Consider the following 26,139-nt stretch of genomic DNA (forward strand, 5'->3'; position numbering starts at 1 on the left):
TAGTATGCATTTGATGTGCACTATACCAATTTTAAGACTTTGCCTTGAATAAATTGCTATGTTGGGTGTTCGAAGGAGTGGTGAGATTAGCATTTACAAAGGGGGCAATTTTCTGTCTTCTTGACTCTGTTAAATGGAGGAAATAACTTCCAAGACTGGAGCAGTAGTTAGCCCATCAATCATTCTCACAGCTGGAAACTGGGGATCCCAAATGCGGAGATCAGTTAATCCGTCAGCTAATAAGTTCATAGTGGCACCATATGGCGCAGGGCCACTCCACACTGGGACAAGGACAGAACTGTTTACATAGGCATGCTGCTTTCTCAGGTAGCTCCCTGCTGACAGAACCCTTTGTTCTGAAGGATCAATTTACTTTGCACAGTAAATTGACTGAATTGGTCAGTTCAGAGCATATAATTGTTGGCTAATCCTGTGGAATCATGTCCCATCCTTGTGAGAGGGACAAAGAGGTGCTGCCCATGGCCTGGTCTAGGGCATCATCCTGGAGCTATTCTCACCGGACAGGCTGAACACTGATTAAAGGACCAGTGGACGGTAGATATGTAGTGAGCATTGACTTCAAATGCCAAAAGAAAGAGAAACCATGGCATGCTCAGAAGGACTTTTCTGTCTTTACTCAACTGGTATCACAACTTAACTTGGAATAAAAACAGTTAGTCCAAGCAATTCAGGTGCAGATCCTTTTTCAAATACTCACCTGGAAGAATGGAAGGTACTTCTCCATCTCCAAATCTAATAAGTGACTGTACTCATGCTCATTTCTAAATTTACCTTTTATTTAAAAAAAAAAAAAAAGGAAAGGAACTAAGAAAGAAAAAGAAGTTCAAGAGATATGTTCAAAACAGCATGGAAACTGCAAGTGAAGTGAGAAACACATTTCTTAGGCATTGTGCAAAAGTGGCAGAGGCGTCCACTGTTATGCCTGTGTATGGGAAAACGCATCAGGGCTTTTCAGAGCAAACGAGAGCAGAATCTTCCCATCCCTGTACATTGGTGTGAACCGTGTCGCTTTGTTCTATAGATGTGTTTGATCTGACTTTGTTTTATCCTTCTCACGTAAAAAAATAAAAGAAGAATAAATAAAATGAAAAAATTCCACCAATAGAGATAAATGTTGGACATAGTTCCCTCCAACTAAAGGTTTTCCTCAATAGCTAGTGTCAATAGAATCATTTCACATCAATGGTTTGAAAAGAGAATTGTGTTCAATAGGAACTGAAGCCATTTGGAGTTGCTGAGAGGACATTTGCTTATTAAATGTCTGAACAGTAATGAACTTTATACAGCCACACCAAGAGTTTCCACCAATTAGGGAGCTATTGATTTCTTTACTTATTTTATTGAGAATTCTGAGATAAGTGTAACCAGGAAAATTCCAGCAAGTTTTTGGTTAGGTATGTGTGATCTGAGGGGTTATCTCAGTTTTTCTCTTCTTTAAAACAATTTATAGAAAGAAGCATATAATGTGATAGCAGTTGATACAATTTGACCATAAAAAATCTAAAATTAACAATTCACAAATATCACCAGTATATCTTCTGAAATTCCTATGTATCTGCAATGTTTCTCCTCTCACGGACTTTTTCATCTATTACCACATCCACAGTATTCAGCATTCTGCAGTATTTTTTTAAAAATGCAAAACCAAGAAGCACTTGTATATTTTATTTTAAGAACTGCCATAATGAGAATAAGATAAAATATAAATAATGCTGTAGACGCGCTTTAAAGTTAAACTTGTGAAATGGGGGGGGGAGAAAAAGTAAATTGTATAAAGAAAACATCTAAGCAGCAGTCTTATGTGAAAGCAGGCACTTTGCCAAAAGAACTCTTTTTAGAGAGCAAAAGGCCCTTTGTGATTTTTTTGGTAAAATTTTCTCTCTTGAATGTTGTTATCAAATTGGATTCTCCCTCTCCATAGACTGCATATGAGGCAAGCTTAAACCCTTTCTAAGTCATTCATGTGCCAATTTTTCATTTATTTAAATAAAATTTGCCCAAGTGCACACTCTGAAGTCAACTTGAATTCCCAGGCCCCGAATTACCAAGATCAAATCCATCCCCTTTGCCCTATCCTGAATCTCCACAATCTCCACCCCTCCCCCATCTTAGCATTTACCAGCCTGCAGAGGTAATACCAAAGCTCTTGCATTCAAAACTAAAAGATAGGACCCATTCATTGAAATATATGTTTTATTTTGCCTATTCATGGCATACTGTATAATTAGAACTAAGTAAACTTTATAAATTTAGTAACTTTTCGTCTTCAATGATCTTTAAGTTTAGGAGTAGGATTAAAGAGGTTATAATAATTATATTTCAGCAAAATATTGCCAGCATTTCTTCCCATTTATATTATGTGTACTCATGCCCTTCCTCTGCTGTTTAGACTTTCTATAGGAGTTATTATTGGAAATCTCTGAAATTTTTTATAAACGGAGGATGCTCTTCACAGCTAGTGGCAATATGTTTTAACTTTTAAGAACGATTTTGAATTCATTATCTCACAATCTTGACAAAAAATCTTCCATGTTTAACCTTTTTATTTTTTTAATTATCAAAAAATAAGAAACCAAGGGAAAATATAGGCTTTTTCTCCCCTTTGTTCTTGCTGACCTTCTTCTCCCTCAGCCTTTCTCAGTGAAGACAAAGAAAACTTCTCTCCCGTCTCATTATAGTATGTCCCCTTACAGGCTCTACCTCTTAAATACATCATTAGATGTGTTTTCTTTCTTCTATAGTTTCAGATTAAAGAAATGCCTGTTTAAGGGCTTTAGAAATTTGCTGTTTTTCAGAACTAGCTTTGGGTACATGGGTTGGTGGGTAGAGTTCCTCATAGACTAAGACAAGGTAAAGGTCAAGACCTTGGGCAATTTCTCCCTACAGTGGCAGCAATTTCTCTATCTACACATTTTCAATTTCAATCTTAAATTAATAATATTTCCCTTCCTTAATGTATCTCCTTAGCAATGATCCTTATTTTTCATATTATATTTTTTGCTTACTGATGTTTTATATTGTTCCCTCCCTCTAATGTAAGCCCCATGAGGGTAAAGATCTCTGTCTGTTCCGTTCACTTCTGTGTCCTAGTATCTTGAACAGCACCTAGAACATAGTAGGCCCTCAAAGAATACTGTCAAATGAATGAATGTAACTAATCTATAATATTATTTGAAATCTTGGAACAAATTATATTATGCACAGATGGATTCAAATATACTCATTTTCCCCCAACGAAATAAATTATTTTTAAAAATTATTTCAAGTCTTTTTGCAGATTTGCTTTACTATCAATCCTATCAATGTTTATTTTTCAAATTGTGGATTATCTGTGACTTTTAGGCATTACTATGGGTAAGGATGGAAACAGGAAAAGTAGGAAAAAGTGATATCCTTTCTTTTGCTGTTTAATGTTTTAAGTAAAGATTTGATATAATACAAAAACAGCTAAAGCCTAACAATAGGATTTGGATATATCCACGCATTTAATTTCTTCCATATAATAGTCTCTGTTTCTGTGACTATAAATTGTTAGAAATTGGTACTTTGTTTGGTAGAGAAACTTCAAGGTTTTAAATACCCAACTTTTAATAAGGTAGCATGCTACCATGTAGCAAATTTTTTACAGTTATATATAATAGGTTACACAAAATCCCTTTCTTCTATAAATCTGTATTCTATCCACTGGTATGCTAAAGCCAGGTTGTACAAGCTCATAAGAATGGATCTTATGCATCTCTTCCAAACTTCATGTTCAGTAACATCATATTGCTATCTTGAAGTTGAGCATGGGGAAAGTACCTGAACAATAGGTGAATGCAACAAACAGATGTTGTTAACATCTGCCAGTACACCACCAGTCCTATCTGAGTCTGATGAAACCAAAAGCTAGCTGGTACACTGCTAAACAAAAGAGAGATATAAGTTCCCAATACAAAATGCTTTGATTCATACTAACCTGGAAAACAACATTAGAAAGATTTCCCAATTCTCTTCCCACTTCCATATTCATCCATTTCCTCTTTTCCTATCAGGCCATAAAAAAAAAATGTTTTCAAGTATTATTCTTCAAATGAAGAGATTTGCCATACCAACTATTTTTCCAGGTGTCCAATGGATATTTATGATGAATGATGATGGTATACAGGTAATAAATCTTAAGGGAAGAAAAAAAGCTGTTTTATTACACCCTTTGAAATGCAGGATATCAGACTGTAATGGGGTACTTTGTGCCACACCCTTCTTCCTGGTACTTTTGTACAGAACTAGTCAGAAACAGGAAGTTGATTCTGATTCATTTGCAACAGTAGTCTGAGTAATACATTTGTGTAAAATGTGCTAGAGGAAACCATGAGAGTCTGACGAATAAAGGGGGAAAAAACTTCAGTAGGGCAAAGAAGGCTGGCATATTTAAAAATGACAAAAGAAGTCATGAAGGTCCAAGTCTTGGTGGTTCACTTGTGAAAATGTGCTTGAGGGAGCTGCGTAATTTCTTGAGCAAAAGACAGATCGTACGCTTGAATTACTTGGCTTTTGTTTATGGATGTTCATATCTTAATGTTTTCTGTTTCTTGAGATGTCTTTAGGTTGTATTTAGAAAAAGACCTGAGCACAATATTTGTGTAATATTTGTAAAGATAAAGACGCTATATAGCAAAATCACATAGAGTGTTCTCAGTCTTCTTTTTAACTAACGCTTGAATTACTTGGCTTTTGTTTATGGATGTTCATATCTTAATGTTTTCTGTTTCTTGAGATGTCTTTAGGTTGTATTTAGAAAAAGACCTGAGCACAATATTTGTGTAATATTTGTAAAGATAAAGACGCTATATAGCAAAATCACATAGAGTGTTCTCAGTCTTCTTTTTAACTAAAAAATTCAAGAATATTTCATAGATGTTTAAAAAAATGAATCAAAGACTTAAAAGATATACACTTACACACTAAGATATCATGAAACTTTCATGCTATAAAAGACTTAGAAACTATTCGAACCTTGTGAGTGAATGCAAAACATGCATGTTAACACTCACCACCTCATATCCTCTTGCAGATAAGACAAATTGACCACAACATTTGCCACTGTTCCCAAACTTGGTTTCACATCATCGGTAGCCCAATGCTCTAGATGACCACTACCAATTATCATCAGGTATAGCATACAACATGAAACCAATTCACCAAACCTAATATTGGTGAACTCTTTCATTTTACAGTTCTCCTGGACATACTGAACAAAAGAAAACTATTGTCTCACCCAGTTATAAACACACAATTGCTGGATAAAATGTTTTAAAAGAATTTTAAAATATATGACTGCGCTCTGAAGAAAGAAGATAAGTTCTCAGACACCGGGAATGAATGAAGAAGAAACTTAAAGACAGACATGTACTTGTTAGTCAACACCATGCTAGGCCAGGGAGATTATAAACTCATTGTTAAGTACTCTGGCCTTAATACTTAGACAGTTTCAAGACATGCAGCCTTGGACTCATTGGAAGTGTGGTGCTGCAACGGAATGTGCTATATAAACCTGGTATGCTGAAAAAACTCCACTCTAGGGAAAGGAAGCTATCAAATTCTACCTATTGACTTAGGAAAGTGAAAGCAAAAAAAAGTGCCATAAGAAATAGTATCTCAGGGTGCCTGGGTGGTGCAGTCGATTAGGCATCCAACTCTTGGTTTCAGCTCAGGTCATGATCTCAGGGTCGTGAGATCAAGCCCTGCATCAGGCTCTGGGCTCAGCACAGAGCCTGCTTGAGATTCTCTCTCCCTTTTCCTCTGCCCCTCCCCCTGCTTGTACTCTCTCCCTCTCTTTCTCTTTCTCTCAAATAAATAAATCTTTATATATATAAAAAAGAATACTATCTCTAATTCTTTCACACACATGGGTTTACGATCTGAATTATGCTTCTGGAATTATTGTGAAATCCCATGACAAGATTAGGGTAAGATCTAGTTAAGGACCAATAAAAACTCTGGGGTACCTAAGGGAAGCTAACACAAATATACTGGATTTGGACATTGCTAAGATCAAGAGCACAGAAACTTGCCCTTAAAAAACAACCGCAGTTGGGGGCGCCTGGGTGGCTCAGTCAGTTAAATGTCTGCCTTCAGCTCAGGTCATGATCTCAGTATCCTGGAATCGAGCCCCACATCAGGCTCCCTGCTCAGTAGAGAGCCTGCTTCTCCCTCTCCTTCTGCCTATCCCCGCTAACCCCTCTCCCCAGTCATGCTCTCTCTTTCTCTCTCAAATAAATAAAATTTTTAAAAAAATCCCAGTTGAAGATAAGTGCACAATCAAAAACTACAAATCCTACAGCATATGATTTACCATGAGAGAAAGTGGGCAGAGTCAAAATAGGAAGAGTAGCCCTTCGAGACCTTGGGATAATAAAATATTCTGAAAGAGACCACAAAACAAGTAGGTTTAAAACAGTACAGTTTTAAAAATAGAAACTATAATAAAAGAACATATTACGAAAAAAGAACGGTTGAAACTGAAAAAGACTCAAAGTAAACTTCCAGAAATGAAAAATAGTCACTTAAGTTAAAAACTCAATTGATGGGTTGAAAGCTGATAACTAAAGGGAGAATATGTGAATCAAATTATACATCTGAGGAAATTACTCAAAATATAGCACAGAGTGAAAAAGATTGAAAAGAGACTAACAAGAATGGAACACGGACTGAGGAAGCCCAACATATATCTCATAGAACTTCTAGAAGGAAAGAATAAAGAAAACAAAAGGAAGGTAATATTCAAAGATTAGGGCTAAGGATTTCAAAAATATATGAAAACCATAAATACTTGGAATAAGGAAGTACAATTAGCCCCATATAAAATAAAATAAATACACACACATACAACTATATACACATACATACACACATACTTAAAACATCAAAGAGAGGGGCGCCTGGGTGGCACAGCGGTTAAGCGTCTGCCTTCGGCTCAGGGCGTGATCCTGGCGTTATGGGATCGAGCCCCACGTCAGGCTCCTCCGCTATGAGCCTGCTTCTTCCTCTCCCACTCCCCCTGCTTGTGTTCCCTCTCTCACGGGCTGTCTCTATCTCTGTCGAATAAATAAATAAAATCTTAAAAAAAAAAAAATCAAAGAGAAAGGGAAATTTTTTAAAGTACTTAGAGTAAAAAAGATTATGCACATGTGAATGACATTTAGACTGAGAGTAGATTTATCAGGTATGATACATGCTAGAAAACAATGGAATAGTACCTTTTAAGAGCAAGAGAAAATAGCTGCTAATCTAAAACTATCACTCAAGAGGGCAAAATGAAGATATTTCCTATCTTAAAAAACTGACAGAATTTACTATTCTTAGATTCTAAATACCATAAGCTATTTTTAAGTGAGAAATCAAAACCAGAAGAAAGCAGTTTGAGCAAAATATAGGGAAACATGAATATATGTCTGAAAAGGCATTGTCTATAAAATAATACCATATATATTATATAGAATTAGGGACCACAAATGGACAAAAATAACATGGAAGCTAGGAAAAATGAGTAATCAGAGTTAAAGCATGCAAAGGTCCTATTGGTAAAAGTGGAAAAATATTAATTACAGACTTTGTTAAATGTAGCACATTTGTAAATTATTTTACAGCTATCCAATTAAAAAAAAAAAAGAATTAGAATGCAAACATTCAGCCTACTAGAAGAGAAAAGAGAACGTAGAGAGGAAGAACAGGAGAAAAGTGGGAAACAAATTTTGAAAGAGTATGGTAAAAAGAAAATATATTTATAGCTATAATATAAATAAATGTAAATCAGATATTCTCAGAATGGATGAAAAAAGAATCTAGGGGGCGCCTGGGTGGCTCAGGTTACGATCCCAGGGTCCCGGGATCAAGCCCTCTCATCAGGCTCCCTGCTCAGCTGGGGAGTCTGTTTCTCCCTCTCCCTCTGCCCCTGCCCCCCACTCACACCCTGTCCCTCTCTCTCTCTCTTTCTCTCTCAAATAAATAAAATCTAAAAAAAGAAAGAAAAGAAAAAAGAATCTAACCATAAGCAGTTGGCATGAGCCATCCTAAAGCTTAACAGGTGACATTTTTTTTTATATACCACCCTAGGCAGTCTTTAAGTTCTTTACATTTAATACTTCATTTATCATCGTAACCCAACCCCTGAGGTAGGTATTAATATTGGGAAGAGGTGGAAAGGGCCTCAAATTCAAATGAGTTTGTCACCCGAATTTGTGTTTAGCTATCCACTATCATTGGGGGAAGAATAAAATACCTAGCACTTGTTGAGTACTTACAAAGTTCTAAGTGATTTTCCCGACTATCATGTTTAATACAATAAACCTATGAAGCATTCCTATCTTGCAGATAAAGAAAATGAAGCACAGAGAGGTTGTGTAACTAGCCCAAGATACGCAGCTATAAGTAGCTGTCAGTCTTGTTCTGGAGGCCATGTTCTTAACCCCAGTGCTATCCTACCTTACATCCATGATGACACAGGAAGTTTGAAAGTGAAGGATGGAAAAAGGGTTGGAAAGGAGTATACTATAAAGAAAATACTAGTCTAAGAAAACTGGTGTCACAAGATACACATGAGACAAAACAGACCTTAAGTAAAAAGCAGGATTAAAAATAGCATTATCGGGGCGCCTGGGTGGCACAGCTGTTAAGCGTCTGCCTTCGGCTCAGGGCGTGATCCCGGCGTTGTGGGATCGAGCCCCACATCAGGCTCCTCCGCTATGAGCCTGCTTCTTCCTCTCCCACTCCCCCTACTTGTGTTCCCTCTCTCACTGGCTGTCTCTATCTCTGTCGAATAAATAAATAAAATCTTTAAAAAAAAAATAGCATTATCATATAATGATAAACACATTTGGTCATAAGATTTAAGCTCATTCAATTTAAGAATAAATTTGTATGTGTTTAACAACATAGCATCAAAACATAAAGCAAAACTCAACAGAACAAGGAGACACTGACAAATTTTTGATAGCAACAGGATTGAATTAAGGAACCTTTCTTAGAAACTGAGAGACCAAGAAATCAAAAAATTAGTAGAGGTAAACAACTTCCAAGAGATGAAGTAAAGAGTTTAGGGTCCCAATCCCAGGTAGTGGTGATCCAGTTAATAATTCAGAAACAGAGTCACGATTCTCCCTATTTGGGTGGTTTCTTTTATTTAAAAAAAAAGATTAAAAAATGATTTCACATATAACGCTCATTTTTCTTATCTCTCTACAGCCGAGTTTCCTCAATACCACTGAGTAATCAGGCTCTAAGAACTTAAAGATCCTGTGTTGAGGGGACAAGGGAGTTTTCTTCACATGTTTGTTGGCAGAATGGAAATGAAAATTGGAAAAGTAGGTGATAACAAAGAGTAGTATCTGCTCTTAAACCAGAACCATCCATGCCAACTAGCTAGGCTCACAAACACTGACTAAACTGGTCTAAACTTCCAGACAACAATTTTACATGAACAACATACTAGAGAAAGCCGTCCTTTGCTTGATTAATCAGAAAATTATTCGATACCCTGATCATAGGGATTTTGTTATATGGAATGGGGTCTGGCTCTTTTAGGTGCAATTAAGTTACCACAAGTAATGAAAGGAATGACACACAGCCTGCTCTGAAGGAGGCCGAACTACAAGGTTCTTCCAGGTTCCGGTCAGCTCTAGGGATCATGGCAGCCGGGTTCTATGGAAGTCTACCTTAGTGCTGACCATTAAAAAACATGGTTCTGTCTGAGTCTTTGGTTATTTTTCTGTGTTCTCCTCTCCCCTTCTTACCCTCTGGATTTACTCTGCATCTTTTCTCCACCTCCCAGCTTCTCCTTCATGATAACTCTATGCTGTACACTTGGAAAACATAATCATTATGATTAGCTGCCAACTGTGTGATACTCTCCATATTCCCCAAATACCTCTAAAAGTGAGCATCAGATCGGTCTCAGTATTTTTCTTTTCCAGAATACTTTTCCACCCAGTTTACCTCATAGGCAGCTGTTTGGCCTGTTGATTATTATAACTGGGTCAGGCACCTGCATAGGCAGCTGTGGCAAAGGAAGACACAGTCTAGAACTAAAATACATCTAAAACATAGTCTAAAACATGTCTGGTTAATATGGGCTATTCCTTTTTCTGTGAAAGAAACTATAGGTTTATCATGAATGTGACTTTCAACTGAACATTTTAGATATTCCAATTTACCTGAATTTCTAAATACAATAGAAAACTAATTTTTTAGGGGCGCCTGGGTGGTGCAGTCATTAAGCGTCTGCCTTTGGCTCAGGGCATGATCCCAGTGCTCTGGGATCGAGCCCCACATCAGGCTCCTCCGCTGAGAGCCTGCTTCTTCCTCTCCCACTCCCCCTGCTTGTGTTCCCTCTCTCGCTGGCTGTCTCTCTCTGTCAAATAAATAAATAAAATCTTAAAGAAAAAAAAGAAAAGAAAAGAACTTTTTACATTCAGAAATCTTATGTTACTACTACTACAGTGAATTCTTTTTTATTCCATAATTATTTCTCAGGCAATAATATGCATTACCATATAATCTTTACACAAGACTATTAGAAGTAGATTGCTGCGTACCCTGAAAATGAAGATTCCCAAATTTAAAAGTAGATAGAGTTATTCAAAAGTTCTACTATTTTTTTATTTCCATCACACTCACAGAACCAAATAGAAAATAATCAGGACTACCAAATTGTAATACTTGCCATATGTCTAGAATTTGAAAGAGTAATTCAGGTTGGTTTTTTTAATGAATTTTACTCGGATCATAGAAATGTTAAATACAAGTTTATAAGAGTAAAAGTTGAGATTAAATTTGAATGGGTGAGGGGAAGAAAAACCAAGGGCATAGTAATTCCTGCCAAATGGCTACACTGGATGTTTCTTTTCATGTTGGAGTCCCTAGAGGGCAACAGATACACAGAAAATGGGTTTGACTGAATGACACAATGTATCACCATCTTGAAGCAGAGTCCAGATCGGTGATGCTATGGATGAGCCATGAGTTCAAAAGACTCCAAACTACCTAGGAACATTTCCAAAATTTTATTTTCAGCATTCTGTGAGAATATAAAAACATGGATTCTTAAAAATTCTCAACTAGCGTGAGGTCAAACAGAATGGAAATCGGCTCTACTTCTTTTAGAAACCTACATAAGTATGTATGCGTGCTCTGCAAAACTCCCTCAAACCCACCACTCACAACTGGAAGGAGAAAAGCTTCTGTTTCATATATTCTTTTCTGGATTTTCGGTTTTCCTGTTTTACCAAGCCCATTCTTCAAAGAATAGCTCCTTCCTTAAACAAAAAAGGCCCTTGGCTGGTGCAGCATAGCTGAACTGTCAGACTCTGACAGATTGAAAAGCTACAAATCTGCAATGAACCAACAATAGGGCTACATGACCTCTAGCACCTCCCTGAGTTGTCTGACCCCATTCTTTTGTCTGCCTTACTTTTAGTTTTGGATATGTTACCTACAGCTCTTTCAAAGATCCGATATCATCTTAACACGTTTCTGCATAAGTTAATTTCTCAATTTCAGATCCTTTCAGTAAAAGGTAAATTAAATTTTTCACACATTATTTCACCCTTATGATAACGTACACATATATACACACTTGAAGTATACTATTTGATCTCTCAGAATTTGTCTCCAATGGATATTCTCAATTCCCTCTTATTGAAATAGAAAAAAAATTTTTCATATATATATATATATCACAGAATGGCTGGCTCACTAAAAATTTTTTAGTTTGCATAGTACATAGCAACAAGTGACCTGTTAAATGATGACAAATCCTTTAGATTATGGCTTTAGACCTTTAACCTTTTGACTTTAGGTTGTATCCAGGGAGCAGTCTGAGAGGAAGAATGCAATAAACTGCTTGTAATCTAGTGGTCTCAAAAGAAATTACATCAAAACCAGCTGTTACACCACTAGTCATTAAAGACTGACAACATGTTAACTAAAATACGGCCATTACATTGAAAAAGACTTTTCTCCCCTCCCTGCTGCTGAACTGCTAGAGGTCTCCTGCCTCACTTAACAGTAGTAGGAAATGCAACGAAGCAAATTCAACACTTACACTTAAACTGGCAAAAGTAAGTTGCATCTGATTGAGACACGACCTCTTTATTTTAAAGGTGTTTGAGGGGTCTCGCCAATTTTGAACAGTGTGGTCTCACAGACTGCTGGCAGATACTTGGGATTTTACATGTCTTGACAGCTAGCATAACTTTTCTTTGGATTTTTTTTTTAAGTGTGTTTCTGTAAGACTGCACCTGTCTTTTGCCCCCTTCCGCTTTTGATATGAAGAAAGTTGGTGCAGGGATTTTAATCATAAAGTACAATTCCCCAGGTACCATTTTCCAGCTTCCTTCCACTTGAAACATTGAAGGACTTTGAGTTGGAAGTCACACTGGTCTATGTCTGACATCCAATGGCACGTCAAAGCTGTAGCATAAAAGCTTGAAATGTAGTGCACATCTTTCTGGGGATTGTCATCCAGCCTCGCCAGCATTTAAAATCCAGCAAACAGTACGGGTAGGCTTCAAAGATGAAAGTCAAAATCAGTGTGGGAAGCACATAGCAGTAGTTGAAAAACATGGGGTAGAAAACATGTTGCTAAGTGCCTGCTACAAACACAACCTGTACAAAAGAGAGAGTGCCAAGGGCATCCAAAGAAGAGAAGATGCCTTTCCCTGCCTGGGAAACCAAGCATTTGAGCAAGAGGGAAACTCCAGTGACACAGCCAGAGTACAAATTCAGCAAGTGGCCCCATTTTGTGGGCATCTTTATGACCTTGTTCTCTCTCATGCAGGGTTCAGTAAGTAATCCTCTCATTAGAAAAGGCTCCTTGTTGAAATGCATTCAATAATTTCAAGTTCTTTCTGCATTCCCGTTCTGAATTCTATACCAATTTCAACTTCGATTTCTTTTTAGTAAAAAAAAAAATTAAATATTTATGGTGTACAAATAAAAAATATGTGATCTTATAAGGCTAACAAATTATTATTTTTTTTAATCCACAGATGCAGGGCCAAGTCTTTACCCATTGAGAGAATCTGGGAGTTTTCCTTTTGCTTCCATCTAGTATCTAGAAAAAAAATTCAGCATGCTCCTGTTTGTCCATCCATGGGTTGCATAATTGCCAGTCAAGCCCCACCTCACCACCAGGCCTGGTGCAATCAAACACAAGGCCAGGATCTAAACTCTTGCTTGTTGCTTTTAAGCATTATGGGGATTGAACAAAGGGCAGTGGAGTCAGGACACCCACATTTGAATCACAGCTCAACTATCTGCTCTGTGTTCTCGGCACAACTTCTCTAGGCTTCAATTTTCACAACTATAAAATGGAATTGATACAGCCATTGCTCTCAGATTTCACCAACTGGGTTTTTTGAGTGAAAATCCCCTAAAATAATATGTATGAAAGGGTTCTATATAAAGGGCTACCCACATAAAAATGAATACTTTTGTTCCTTTGTGGTGTCACCTAATTCTTCAGTAGTGTGAACGGTAGCCATACTTCCTGGGACCATCTGCCTTCACCATGTACAAGGTCAATCCCACATAAACTCTCCAATTGCTGGCATCCCTGATGCTGATCTCTCTAAGGGATACAAAAGAATCCACTAGTAAGTAAAATGTCAGTGATGCCCACATGCCTGTTTGTCCTAATAGCTATAATAGTAATACATTAAGCACTGTAAAGTTTATAAAATTCATTGTCTCACCAGTAGTAAGTAGGGAAAAAAGGAAAGTAAAATTGACTGGGCTTCTTACTTTATTTCCCATTGTTAATCCATATACATATTCTGAAAGGGGTTCTAATAGCCTGTTTACATGGCTCTTTTATAATCCTTTACCCTTGTTAAGAAAAATCAATTTTCCATATTTTGAGTGTACTTATGTCTTCTCTTTCCAGTCAAAATCCTCATCTTGGCATACTGCCTTTCATTTATATTTTTAGGAAGATTCCACACTGAACATGACATATGAATGAATATAGTATACCTCTTTTTTTGGTAATTCTCTGCCCAATTCACAAGGACTCCTGATTTATCTTTAAAAAAAGCTTTCTCCAGTTCACAGAAATGAACCCTATGCCAGCCATGTTTATAGTCCATGACCATGGTTGACTGGGTCAAGGATGGACACCTGACCTGGTTCAACCAATCAGATCCTTTAACCTAATTATGGAATTGGGATTTAGAGATTATTAGATTATTTCTACATGTTGCAAAAACCACAAGGTATCAATTCCATGTTTGTCGAAGTAGGAAAAGCTGGACACACACTTAGAAAGAGGCCAAAATGAGAGGGTCCTAACAGTCTCTGGATCACAACATTTCATGTTGCATGAATGTAATGCTGCTTTTTGGTTTCACAAGACATTCTTATATCTTTATAGTAAATTGCATTCTTTTTTGTTATACTACATTAAATGGACTTACGTTTTGTGCAAATTTCTAAAAAAATATATTGAGATTTTGGGCTCGCTAAGCTGTTTAAGATATCTTAATGGCCTGAGGAAGGTGAGGAAAATTGAATGTATAAGAGGAGATATCAATAGGAAATTTTTGTACATTTATCATAAGAACCAAAATACAAATGAAAATTTCCTGCAAGATTTGGTGATATATTTTTTAAGATTTTATTTATTGATTTGTCAGAGAGAGACAGAGTACAAGCAGGGGGAGTGGCAGACAGAGGGAGAAGCAGACTCCCCACAATGTGGGACTTGATCCCACGACCTGGAATCATGACCTGAGCTGAAGGCAGACACTTAATGAACTCAGCCACCTAGGTGTCCCAAGATTTAGTGACATTAAATCTATTATATTAGAGGTTCATTTTATTTGTGTATCAGATTCTTATATCAGTTAAGAGTTAGACCAGATGACCATTAAATTTTTATCATCCCATTGCCAGATTTTTATTTTAGAGTTGACCAAAAAATTATCTATCTATCTATCTATCTATCTATCTATCTATCTATCTATCTAATATCATGATGTTTGGATAGTAAAAAGATCCTTTCACAGGGACAAGAAACGACATCCAAAGTGCAGTAAGCACATATAGCTCTCAAATACCAGAACTCCTCAAAGAAATAGCTTATTCCAGGGTTAGGGCTGAGCACATAGAAGATGAGCCAGGAATATTTTGTTATGCCAGAAACTGTCAAGAAAATGATGGGTTGTATCACAAGAATAAAGAGTCTGTTTGAAGGGACTCTCCCTCACCAGATCTGGGATAATTTGTTGACTAAAATAATTAAGAACAATAATGAATTTTATGGGCTCCTGGGTGGCTCAGTTGGTTAAGTGCTCAACTTTTGATTTCAGCTCAGGTCATGATCTCAGGGTTATGGAATGGAGCCCTGCATCCAGCTCCGTGCTCAGCAGGGAGTCGGCTTGATATTCTCTCTTTCCCTCTCTCTCTGCCCCTTCTCCCACTTATGCTCACTTGTGCTCTCTCTCTCAAATAATCTTTTAAAAAATTTAAAAACAATACTGAATTTTAAAACTATTGAAAAAATAGGAATCCATGAGTCCATATCAATAATTAAACAATAAATAGGTAAATAAAAAGGAAAGGCTCTTGGCTTAAGGTTGAATGCCAATAATGTGAAAAGAGTGCTGTAGCTGGAAAATCAGCATTTTGCAACCACTACAGAAAAGACTGGGTCAAACAAATATTATCAACAGATGATACACCTAGAGAGTAATTTTGATAAGGAGCAAGATATTTTGCATGGTCTTAAATTATGTCCCCGTAGACTGCTTATTAATGATAAGGAAGAAAAAATAGCAATTATAGAGTGGAGAAATCAATAACACTTTAAACATACAAACAAAAATGCTACCGCCAATGAGGAATAAATGAGCATCATGCTTCTCTGATGTGATACCCTCAGAAGGACACATTACCTATGCAGTGTTCTGGCCAAGAATGAATAAACGGAACCTGAAGTTTCATGAAGAAACAGTCGGACAAGCCCAAATTGAGAAACACTCTATTTTAAAAGAAGGGAATTATCAGTGTCATTAAAAGCAGAGAAAGGCTGTGAAAATGTTACAGATTAAAGGAGGCTAAAGAGACATAATTAAATGCATTATCTGACCTAGCTCCTATACCAGAGGGAAACATGCTATAAAGGACATTGTGGGATCAACTTTAAAAACTGGAAAATGGACAATAATTAAAGTACTACATCAATGTTAAATTTTCTAAGTTTATCATTGCACCATGGGTATGTGAGAGAATATTCCTGTTCAGAAATACACAAATTTATTAGGGATAAAGAGTCAACTGACAGAGAGAGAGAGGAGCACGCATGTGCAAATGCTAAAACAAATGTGGCAGAATGTTCACACAGGTGAATTCTGGGCAAAAATTTTATGAGTCTCCTTTGAATTAATTTTATTCTTGCTTTTTTTCCCTGTAAGTTTGAATTATTTCCAAACAAAAAGTGTAATTTTTTTAAAAGATCCACTCATAGACCAGAATGAGACCACAGAAAACGTCTAATCAAGTATATCTCAAACTGTTCTAAGAGATTTAATAGGTGTTTTGAAAAATAGAGGTATTTCATGTTTAAACACAGTCTAAAAATGTTAGGTTAAAAAAAATAAAAAGTTCCTTACTGAAGGGCTTCGCCGAGCCTTCCCTATGTTGTGGATGGAGTCTGTGAACCCCCAGAAAAGGGCTTTAGCTTGAAGTCCTTACAGAATAGATTTGGAAATTGAACACTTTTGTCAATATCCATTTATTACCTTTTATCTTCTTGTCTAGTCTCCATCCTTCATAGATAAAGAAGTGGACCTTATAAATGATAAATGATTCTAGTTTTGCCCAAGGGGATGTAGCTTATAAGTAAGAATAAAAGTTTCTAACACCTCCAGAGCACTTACTATGTGCCAGTGCTTTAAATACATTTTTCTTCATTGCGACCCCACTGAGAAGTTACTATCACCTCCATTTAACAGCTCAGACAGGTCGTATGACTTGCCCAAGGGCATACATCTAAGTCAGGAAAGAGAACTACGAGTTTGATCTCCACGCTATCCTGTCAGACCAAGTTAGGGCCAAAACCTGGAGCCTTCACTCCCAATCCAGACTTCCCCCTCTGTGGGAAACACTAAATAAATTGACCTAATTGATTTTCTATTTAAATTTTAAGAGTCAGTTAAAGAGTTGAACAATTATTGAGAGTTGTTAATTATTGCATTCTTCTGTTTATGTATCCTTCCTTTTTATGGTTTAAAAAGAAAAACAGGGGCACCTGCGTGGCTCAGTCAGTTGAGTGACTGACTTGATCTCAGCTTAGGTCATGATCTCAGAGTCATGGGATTGAGCCTTGTGTGAGCTCTGCACTTCGAAGGGGCTCTGCTTGAGATTCTCTCTCTTACTCTCCCTCTGCCCCTCCTCATACTCATGCTCCCTCTTTTTCTCTCTCAGATGAACAAATCCTTTTTTTAAAAAAAGAACTATTAAAATGAAAAATAAATTTCTTGTACTTCCTGATATACACATATATGACAATTATCTCAATGAATATTAAAACACAATTTACATTAAATACCTTTAATTGCTGAACTGGTTGTGTATTGTTTCAAATTTTTAATATATGGTATTGGCCTCCCACTTCTAGGGACTTCAGAATATTATGATTATTAGGTTGTTTTTACATTGCACTTTATGTTGCCGAGTGTTTTGCAATCAGTTCTATCACTCGTTCTTCCCAGCACCTTCTTAATATGGACAGCAGTTTGTGAAATCCTCTGAAGAGACCATAGACAAAAGTTATTTCAAACTCTCAGGTGTAAGTCTAGTGGAACTTTCTCTGAGTTCCAGGATCACTCCTCCAGGTGGTAAAATTAGCTACTCCTGTCAAGGATCTGGTCCAAGAAGCACGGCCAGTGAAATCACAATCAATTCAAAGATGTTGATGGGCTGAGAGAAGAAAGCTGCTGAATGATGTCTATGTGCAGAGGGAAATTGTGTCTAAAAGCATTTTTACTACTGATTAGTTTCTGAAGTTAGTTGCACATCAGCCTAATTTTCTTTCCACTTGTAATTTTCAAGTATCTTCACTATAGGCCAGCCTAATTCCCACTTCAATGGAAGTTCTGAGCAGCTCCTTATGTGATATGTGTTGCAATAACATTGTATGAGAAGAACAAGGATCTGTGACTTAATAATGAAGAATTATGGTACAGACGGCAGTGCTTGTCTTAGTGACCACTGATGTAGAAACCGACAGCTTTCATGCTGCAGTCTCCTTGGCCCGACTTGGCTGATGACTGCTCCAACTAAATGACAGCTCGCCAGCATTCGAAGCCACTAGACATGCACAGCTAACTGAGTGTCTGCAAGAACAATATTGGAGATCTCAGTCACTGTTTATTTTACTAGCATAAGTTTATCAATCAAAATCTACCAGGAGTAGAGCCAGTGGAAAACCAGGTAAACTGCTGTTCATAAAGAGCAAAATTCAGTGTAGACACTCCCATAAAGCCATAAAGTCTAAATTATAAAACCCTGACATGATTGACTAAAATGACAACTGTCCAGTAATCAGATCAGCTTCTAAAAAGGGATTAGAACCAACATCTACCCTGGGAAACATTTTGTATGTTTCTTTCCAGCCTGCATGTCCAGCCTCATCTTCAACTACAGTAGTCCCCCCGTACCCCGCCCCCATATGCAGCCTCACTTACTATAATTAGTAAGTTACCTGTGGTCAACTGTGGTCCTGAAACATACGATTCTCCTTCTGACAAACCTTCAGAAGGTCAGTAGTAGCCTGATGCAATGTCACAATGCCTACATCATTCACCTCACCTCATCTCATCATGTAGCCATTTTATCATCTCACATCATCATAAGAACAAGGGTGAAGACAGTACAGTTAGATATTTTGAGAGAGACTGTATCACATAACTTTTATTACAGTATATTTTTATAATTGTTCTATTTTACTATTTGTTATTGTTAATATCTTCCTGTGCTTAATTTATAAATCAAACTCAATCATAAGTATGTGTGTATGAGAAAAACATAGTATATAGGCGTTTGGTACTCTCTGCAGTTTCAGGTATCCACTGGGGGTCCTGGACCATGGCCCCCTGTGGATAGGTACACTGAGCACTGTAAGTTCTCACCACTACATCTTTGCCAAACCTAATGCTCTCCCATGCTCTCTTCTCCTCCTTCTCCCTCTCACACTCCCTACCTCCCCATCTTCCTGACAACTTCTTACCCTTTCTTTTTAACCCTTGCCCACACTTTACTTTTGCTCAGGTTCTCCCTGACTTCCAGCTCCCACTCCACAGGCAGGGGATTATTCTTCCTCCAAAATCCTTTCTGTCCTTTTCATTTTTATATCATCGTGTGCATTCGCATTATATGGATTTGTAACAATTCGTTTACAAGTATATTTCATTCACTAAACCATAAACACCTGGAGAGTGGGGACAGACTGTGTTTTAGTCTTTCTTTTATACAGAGGCCTAATAGTGTACTGATGCATATAGGCCACCGATAAGCGCAAAAATGATCTGCTGAACTTTTTCTTTCTTGAACTTTAACTAGGTCCATCTAGGAGACTTAATGGCTAGCTCACATTTAAAAAGCATGTTAAGATAGTTACAAATAGCACACATTATTTTTATAGCATTTTTTAGTAAAATGATCTAGAGTAATTTAAAATTTTTGAACATATAGAAAAAGCCAAGAAGTAACAAATCATCAGGCTAACCAGTTATCCAAAGATATATCAAACCTATACCCATTTATAGACATTTATAGACATAGGTATACACTTTTACAGAAATGGTATCATTTTACACAAGTTCTTGTGTAAACTGATTTTTTCACTCAATTATGTGCCATAGTTTTGTGTGTCAATAAATATAATCTAGATATTATTTCAGCAGCAGCAGAGTAGTTCTTAAAGTGAATATAACATACTTTAACATATTGATGGACATTTAGGCTGTATTCAGTTTTTCTTTGTTGTAAATATTGGCACAATGATTTTTACTAGAAATGTCTATGTTATAATTATTAGTAAAGCAGAGCATCTTTTCATAGATTTATTGGTCATGTGTATCTTCTCTTTTATAATTTACTAGATAGCCTGTTGTTTTAGTGTTCTGACAAGGATTTCACAAATGATTGTCAGTGCTTTTAGCGTAACAACATAACTAACGTAGGAACTTCAAGTATGGGGTCAAGGAAAGGAGGAAGACTTTTTTTGATGAATCTGCCTTTAAGTGTCCATCAGATAGAAGACATTTATGGGCCTTTGCCAGGAATAAGAATGACACTGTATATGGAGTCCAAATTGTAGAGGTGAGAGCTTCATCCTGGGTTGTATTTCATGGTGAGACAAGAATTTTAGAAAATCAGGATATTCGTCTATTAAATTTTTTTGCCTCTTCCTCAAAGTAGTCTCTCATAATATTCACTGAAAATATATATGACTAATTTACTGACCTCAGATACTTTACTTATGGTTTTACATGTCACCATGGCATCTGGTTTTCCCACAGGAATTTTAAATACACATGATAAGATAGAATTTATATATCTGAAATCACAATTTAAAAACCAGTTTACTTTCTGAAGATTTATATGGCCTTTATTTAACTGGAATACTTGACACAATTTATTTATCAAACTATGCTCTATCTTCCTTAAATCTTTAATCCTACGAGATAAAAATAAGACACTCTCAGGCAAGGATTTAAATATACACCTGTATATCCCTTTTGTGCCACAATTCACAGTGGCTTTGTTGATCTCAAAGGTACTAAAATAAATTTGATTATCATGCTACAAACACCATTCTTCTAAGCTATTGAAAGATTAGTAGGTGAGAGTCTGGGTAATGTTGTTTCTAAGCAAAAATGGAAAAGCAAAGTTTCAGGATCGATTTTTGTCAGATATGTGAACACCCGTTCTATAGAATTCGGCTCCTGTTTTGACAGCTTCTTGAATACTCTCCCAACTTTTCCCGCCTGGTAATGTCTCCCATTAATTAATACCCATTCTCTGTTCACAGTTTTGATAGAACAGCAGTAGCTGTTAACACAACACTCATAATCACAATTGTTCAGGTATGTTTTTTGTCCGTGTCATGTACGAGCTTCAGATATTAAATGTTGCCCAGAGAGAAAAGTAAGGTGGAATTTTTAAGAATAAAATTAAGTTTTGTAATAGGAATAACAATTCTGTGTTTGCATTTCACTTTTTTTTCCCTTTCCTTATGCTGGTATCAAACTCTGCAAAACATCTTCTCCCTGTCTTTTATTTTTGTATGAGTCAGGCTAAAAAAAAACTGGATTTTTAAAATTCTTTTAATATATTTAGAACACAGTGTTTTTACTTGGTGGAAGTGAGGAGCAACTTTTTACTGCAACAATATAAAATAATGGTCATCAAGAGAGGTCATATGTTCAAATACAATTTTTCCTTTAAAGTGCAAAGTAATTTAGTGATACTACCTCTCAACGTTTTTAAAGTCTGCAAGACTTTGATGCAATGTTCCTCCAAATCATTAGCCCAAATGAGAGCATTAAGATTCTTAAAAATAACTACATGCAATGAAGTTTTCCTGGACAGACTGAGGATGCTGACTGGTATAGATCGTTACGAGCATTTGAAAAGGTTATACGTGAACATTAATAAAAATTTGACAACAAAAAAATTTTATGAAAAACAGTCCTTATATGATTTTTTTTTGATAATTTTGTGTTTGTCCTTCAGTGATTTTTTTAAAGATTTTATTTATTCATTTGAAAGAGAGAGCATGCACAGAGGGAGAGTGAGAAGCAGACTCCCCATTGAGCAGAGAGCTCCAACACGGGGCTCGATCCCAGGACCCTGGGATCATGACCTGAGCTGAAGGCAGACACTAAACTGACTGAGCCACCCAGGCGCCCCAAGGCTTTTTTCCTATGCATAAATTGCATCACTGTAACATCATATCATAAGTATTTACCTGTGTTATTACTTCTTTTTCAAAACTATCATTTTAATATCTGGATAAAATGCTTTTGAGTAGATTAAGTAAATAATGAAGCTTTACTTAATCATTTATCTATAATCAAGCACTGATTTGCTTCTTTTTCAAAAAATATAAATAATATTCTGAAAAACATCATAATGCCTATACCCCTGCCCCTAAACTTGGAATTGTTGCTTTAAGACACATTACCAAATGTGGAATTCTTGGAAGAAAGGATATAAATATATATGTAATGTGTGTGTATGTGTATATGTGTGTGTGTGTATGTGTGTGTGTGTGTATAGAAAGAGAGAAATTGGTGATTTTCTTGCTACATGTCTACAGATTACAGTAAAGATTTAACTTAAATATAATTTGTCATACATTAGACCAACAAGAAAAGATACGAAAATTAAAATAATACAAGACTTACTTATGAAGTGTGATTGAAATGACAAGTAAAATTTCTGAAACCTCTAGCCTTGCCCATAAAGTAAATCAAACACTATCTTTATCCATGAATCAGCTTGAAGAATAATTTTTAAAAACTCATTTTCAAAATGACTGGTTAGAAACAAGTTTCTCCTGGTTTTTTTGGGTAACTTAAGCTGCTGTACAGCTAAAATCCATTTTGTTTTTATATTAAGATTAAGAAATTCTCCTTTTCTACCAACAGTTACTAAGAGAAAGAAAGAAATCAAGGTTTCATACACAAAAACAATGATTTAAGTGTTTTTAAGACAAAACACTGGTTTTACTGATTATACATTATTAAAGAAGAGAAAATAGGAGTTTTTCTGTGGAGATTTACAGCAATTATTTAAATACAATCTTTGGTTCAATGTCATGATCAGTTAAGGAAAACAGATAAAAGTTGAAGGAAAACGGAAGAGGAAAGACTGAAAAGACAGAAGAAAAAAAATCACATGAAAAAAAGAGAAATAGGTGAGCAAGAGAAATGGAGGGAAAGCCACAGAAAAGAGAAACACAAATAAACAAAGAGCCACAAAGCAAGGAAAGAAGAAATATGTTAAGTGCTTTTAAAGACCCAGTGGGGAGGGTCTGCTCAAACAAAAGCAATCCACTTTGGTCACACTGTGGAGTGTGCTGGGACAGGGACCCCCTGATTATTAGCTTTTGTGATCACATCTTTCAAATACAGACTGAGGGGCAGAACACTGATGAACCAAAGAATGTTCTAAACATGAGATCATAACTGAGTCTCCATTACGGACCTTGAATAGTTGGGAGAAGGAAGAGGAGAGTGACCCCTGCAATTGTGCCAAATTCAACATGGGTTTACTATGGGAGGTCGGACATGAACCATTTCTCAAAGGACTGTGATCCGCCCAACCAACACAGTTATCTGCCCAAGTAGCTCCTAGGCAAGTATTGTCTAACTTCACTAACAGAAGGAGAACTTATCTTTCCATCAGCTTGAAATAAGAGCAAAGCTCAGCACCATTTGTTCATTTTATTTCTGATTATTTTTCATTAAGTATGTTTTTACGTTACGCTTTTCTTCTTTCCCAAGGAAACCACCGGGAAGGCCTCATTTTCCCTGCATTAATATGGTGCGCCATTCTCGGCAGGGAGCTGTAGGTGTTGCTGAAGCTACATGGCTGAAAAGGCTAAACCGGGCCTCCAATTCCTTGGCTTATTACAGTTCTATTTTAGCCTTGTCCTCTTCCTCCCACTCAAATTCTGTACCCTACCATGTGTTTGGATAGGCTGCATCCTCCAGCTCTTCACACTAAATATACTCTTAGAAGCCTGAGCGAAACTTGAAGATGAATCATTCTCTCTGGAAGCCTCAGTGTCGTGGTGGACAGCTCGTAAACTGGAATAGAGTCAGCTGGATGGGGGGAGTAGAGACAACAGTAGTTGGTTCATCGTGTTCTGCAAAGGGAGCCAAGGGGGTGGGTGGGTGGGGGTTTCAGGGTAAATTGAAGCAAATGTTCATATTACACTTTAAAGAAAAGTTGGTTAAAGAGCTATTACTCTAAAGATATGCTCTAAAGCTTAGAGTTTTGTGTTCACTTGTTTTTTTGGGTCAGCCAATTTTTTTTCTTCTTTTTTTCTTTTCTTCTTCTTTTTTTTTATTGTTATCCTTTGACTGGTTCTCGGAGCATAATTTGTTTCCAGTCTTTTTTGTTCTACAGGTGAAAAGGTCAATGCCCTTTGACATTGCATGAGCTGTTCAGTGCACCAGGGGAAACATCATCAGCACGGCTGGGCTTAAAACAACTTCAGGGCAACCAGAGTCAAACACAGGAAGTGTTGTTCAAACCCCCAGAGAATACTGGCTTTGTTTATTAGCCAACTTACATCTTGTTGAATTGCTAAGTGCTGCTATCTTGAATGAGCAGATATATCAGCGACTCCAAACCCAGATGAGGTATTTGTAAGCATGATATAACAACATCAGTCTCCTAAAGTGTCCCCTACAGGAATCTAAATACAGAGTGGCTATTTTCTTAAATGGGAAAAGTTCCATCTCAGGTCCCCATAGTCCAATACAGGCTAAATGATTCTACAAATGAACAAACACTGCTTTGATGAGACAGTAAATTTAGTGGGAGAAATAATCAACAAGAAATGCAGAAAAAATGTGTATTTCTTTTATAAACAGTCTAATCAGGAAATGAATTACACATTCAATCTTGTACTCACAAGACTTTTTTTTTATTAATTTAGCCCAGGAAACACTGACCTGCTCAAAATAGCATCAGAAACATTTTTATTTACATAGCATGTGTAAATCTCTCAATGTTCAATGAATTATTAACTGTTACTTTACTGGCATAAGATAATGTTTTAACTCCATTTCACAGATTAATTGAGAAAGAAAGGTTAAATGTTTTGCCTAAGGTAACTCAGCAAATCTAAACAGAGACACATTTAGTTTCTTGAACTACTGATTCCGATCTTATGTTTTAAATCAGTGAATCATTTTGCTTCTAAATATATTGAAGGATATTCAAGGCACTGTGGAGAAATCACATTATGTAGCTGTCCATTTGGAAATAGAAGAAATCTGGATAAAATGCAAACCAACCTTATTCTATGGTATCAAGGGAAAAAATGCAGCCCAAAGGAAGAAAAGTCCCAAGTAGACACTAAATGGTTTGGCCATGCAAAGAACCATCTCTTTGCTTTCAGGCCAAGAGTCAAGATAGTTGGGCACTGGCCCAACCTCTGTCACATACTTAGCTGAATGTTTCTTACTGACTCTGATCTTCCTCATCTATAAAATGGATATAAGAAGACCTGTCCTCCCTTGTGGAAAGTCATGAGTTTCAAATGGAAGTATGGACACAAAAGAATATTTTAAAGAATATTGTAGGTTGCAAAGTGCTGTACGAATTTCATTAATGATTGTAGTAGTGGTACTATTGTTCTATTACAAAGGGAATGACAGGAAGCCGATGAATAAAACTGTCATAAATTAATGGTTCTTAACTATTTTATGTCACCAACCCCACTGAAAATCCAATGAAAATCATGGACTCTCTTCAGAAAAATTCACATTCGGAAACATATCCAAAATTTTAATTATAATTTCAAGAGATTAAAAGATCATCCAAATTTCATGTGTTCATAGAACTCACATTAAGAATACTTGTTGTAGAGGAAGAAGAGAAATGGCAGATAATCTGGAAAGCAAGGAGGCATGGGTATCAAATAGCAAAATGGACATAGTGAGCCTAATCAGTCTCACGGTATAAAGCTGTTAGAAGGTGAGTTAGAGTCATTCGGAGGTGAGATGTGGACAGAGAGATTGCTGACTGCAGAACAGGGTTAACGTTTTCTTGTCCAGGAGAAGGAAATTCCTATCCATTTCCATAAAAATTCTAGAAGCATTCTCATAAAGCTGTAGTGAGAAATCCCGGAAAATGCATTTGGGGGTGAGGGTGCAGTAAGGGGAAAAAGGGGACACAGCCAGAGATTCTGATTGGGGCAGATATAGAAATTCAGACACGGGGGTGACGTGGAGGGTTGCCTGGCAATCAGCCCAGGTGACATCACCTTGGAAACTAACTGTAACTAAAAGGACCAGCCTCTGCATTCCTCTGGTTCTCCCACCTATGGGTTCAGCAGGA

Source organism: Ursus arctos, unplaced genomic scaffold (genome assembly GCF_023065955.2).
Source record: "Ursus arctos isolate Adak ecotype North America unplaced genomic scaffold, UrsArc2.0 scaffold_5, whole genome shotgun sequence".
Classification (NCBI taxonomy): domain Eukaryota; kingdom Metazoa; phylum Chordata; class Mammalia; order Carnivora; family Ursidae; genus Ursus; species Ursus arctos.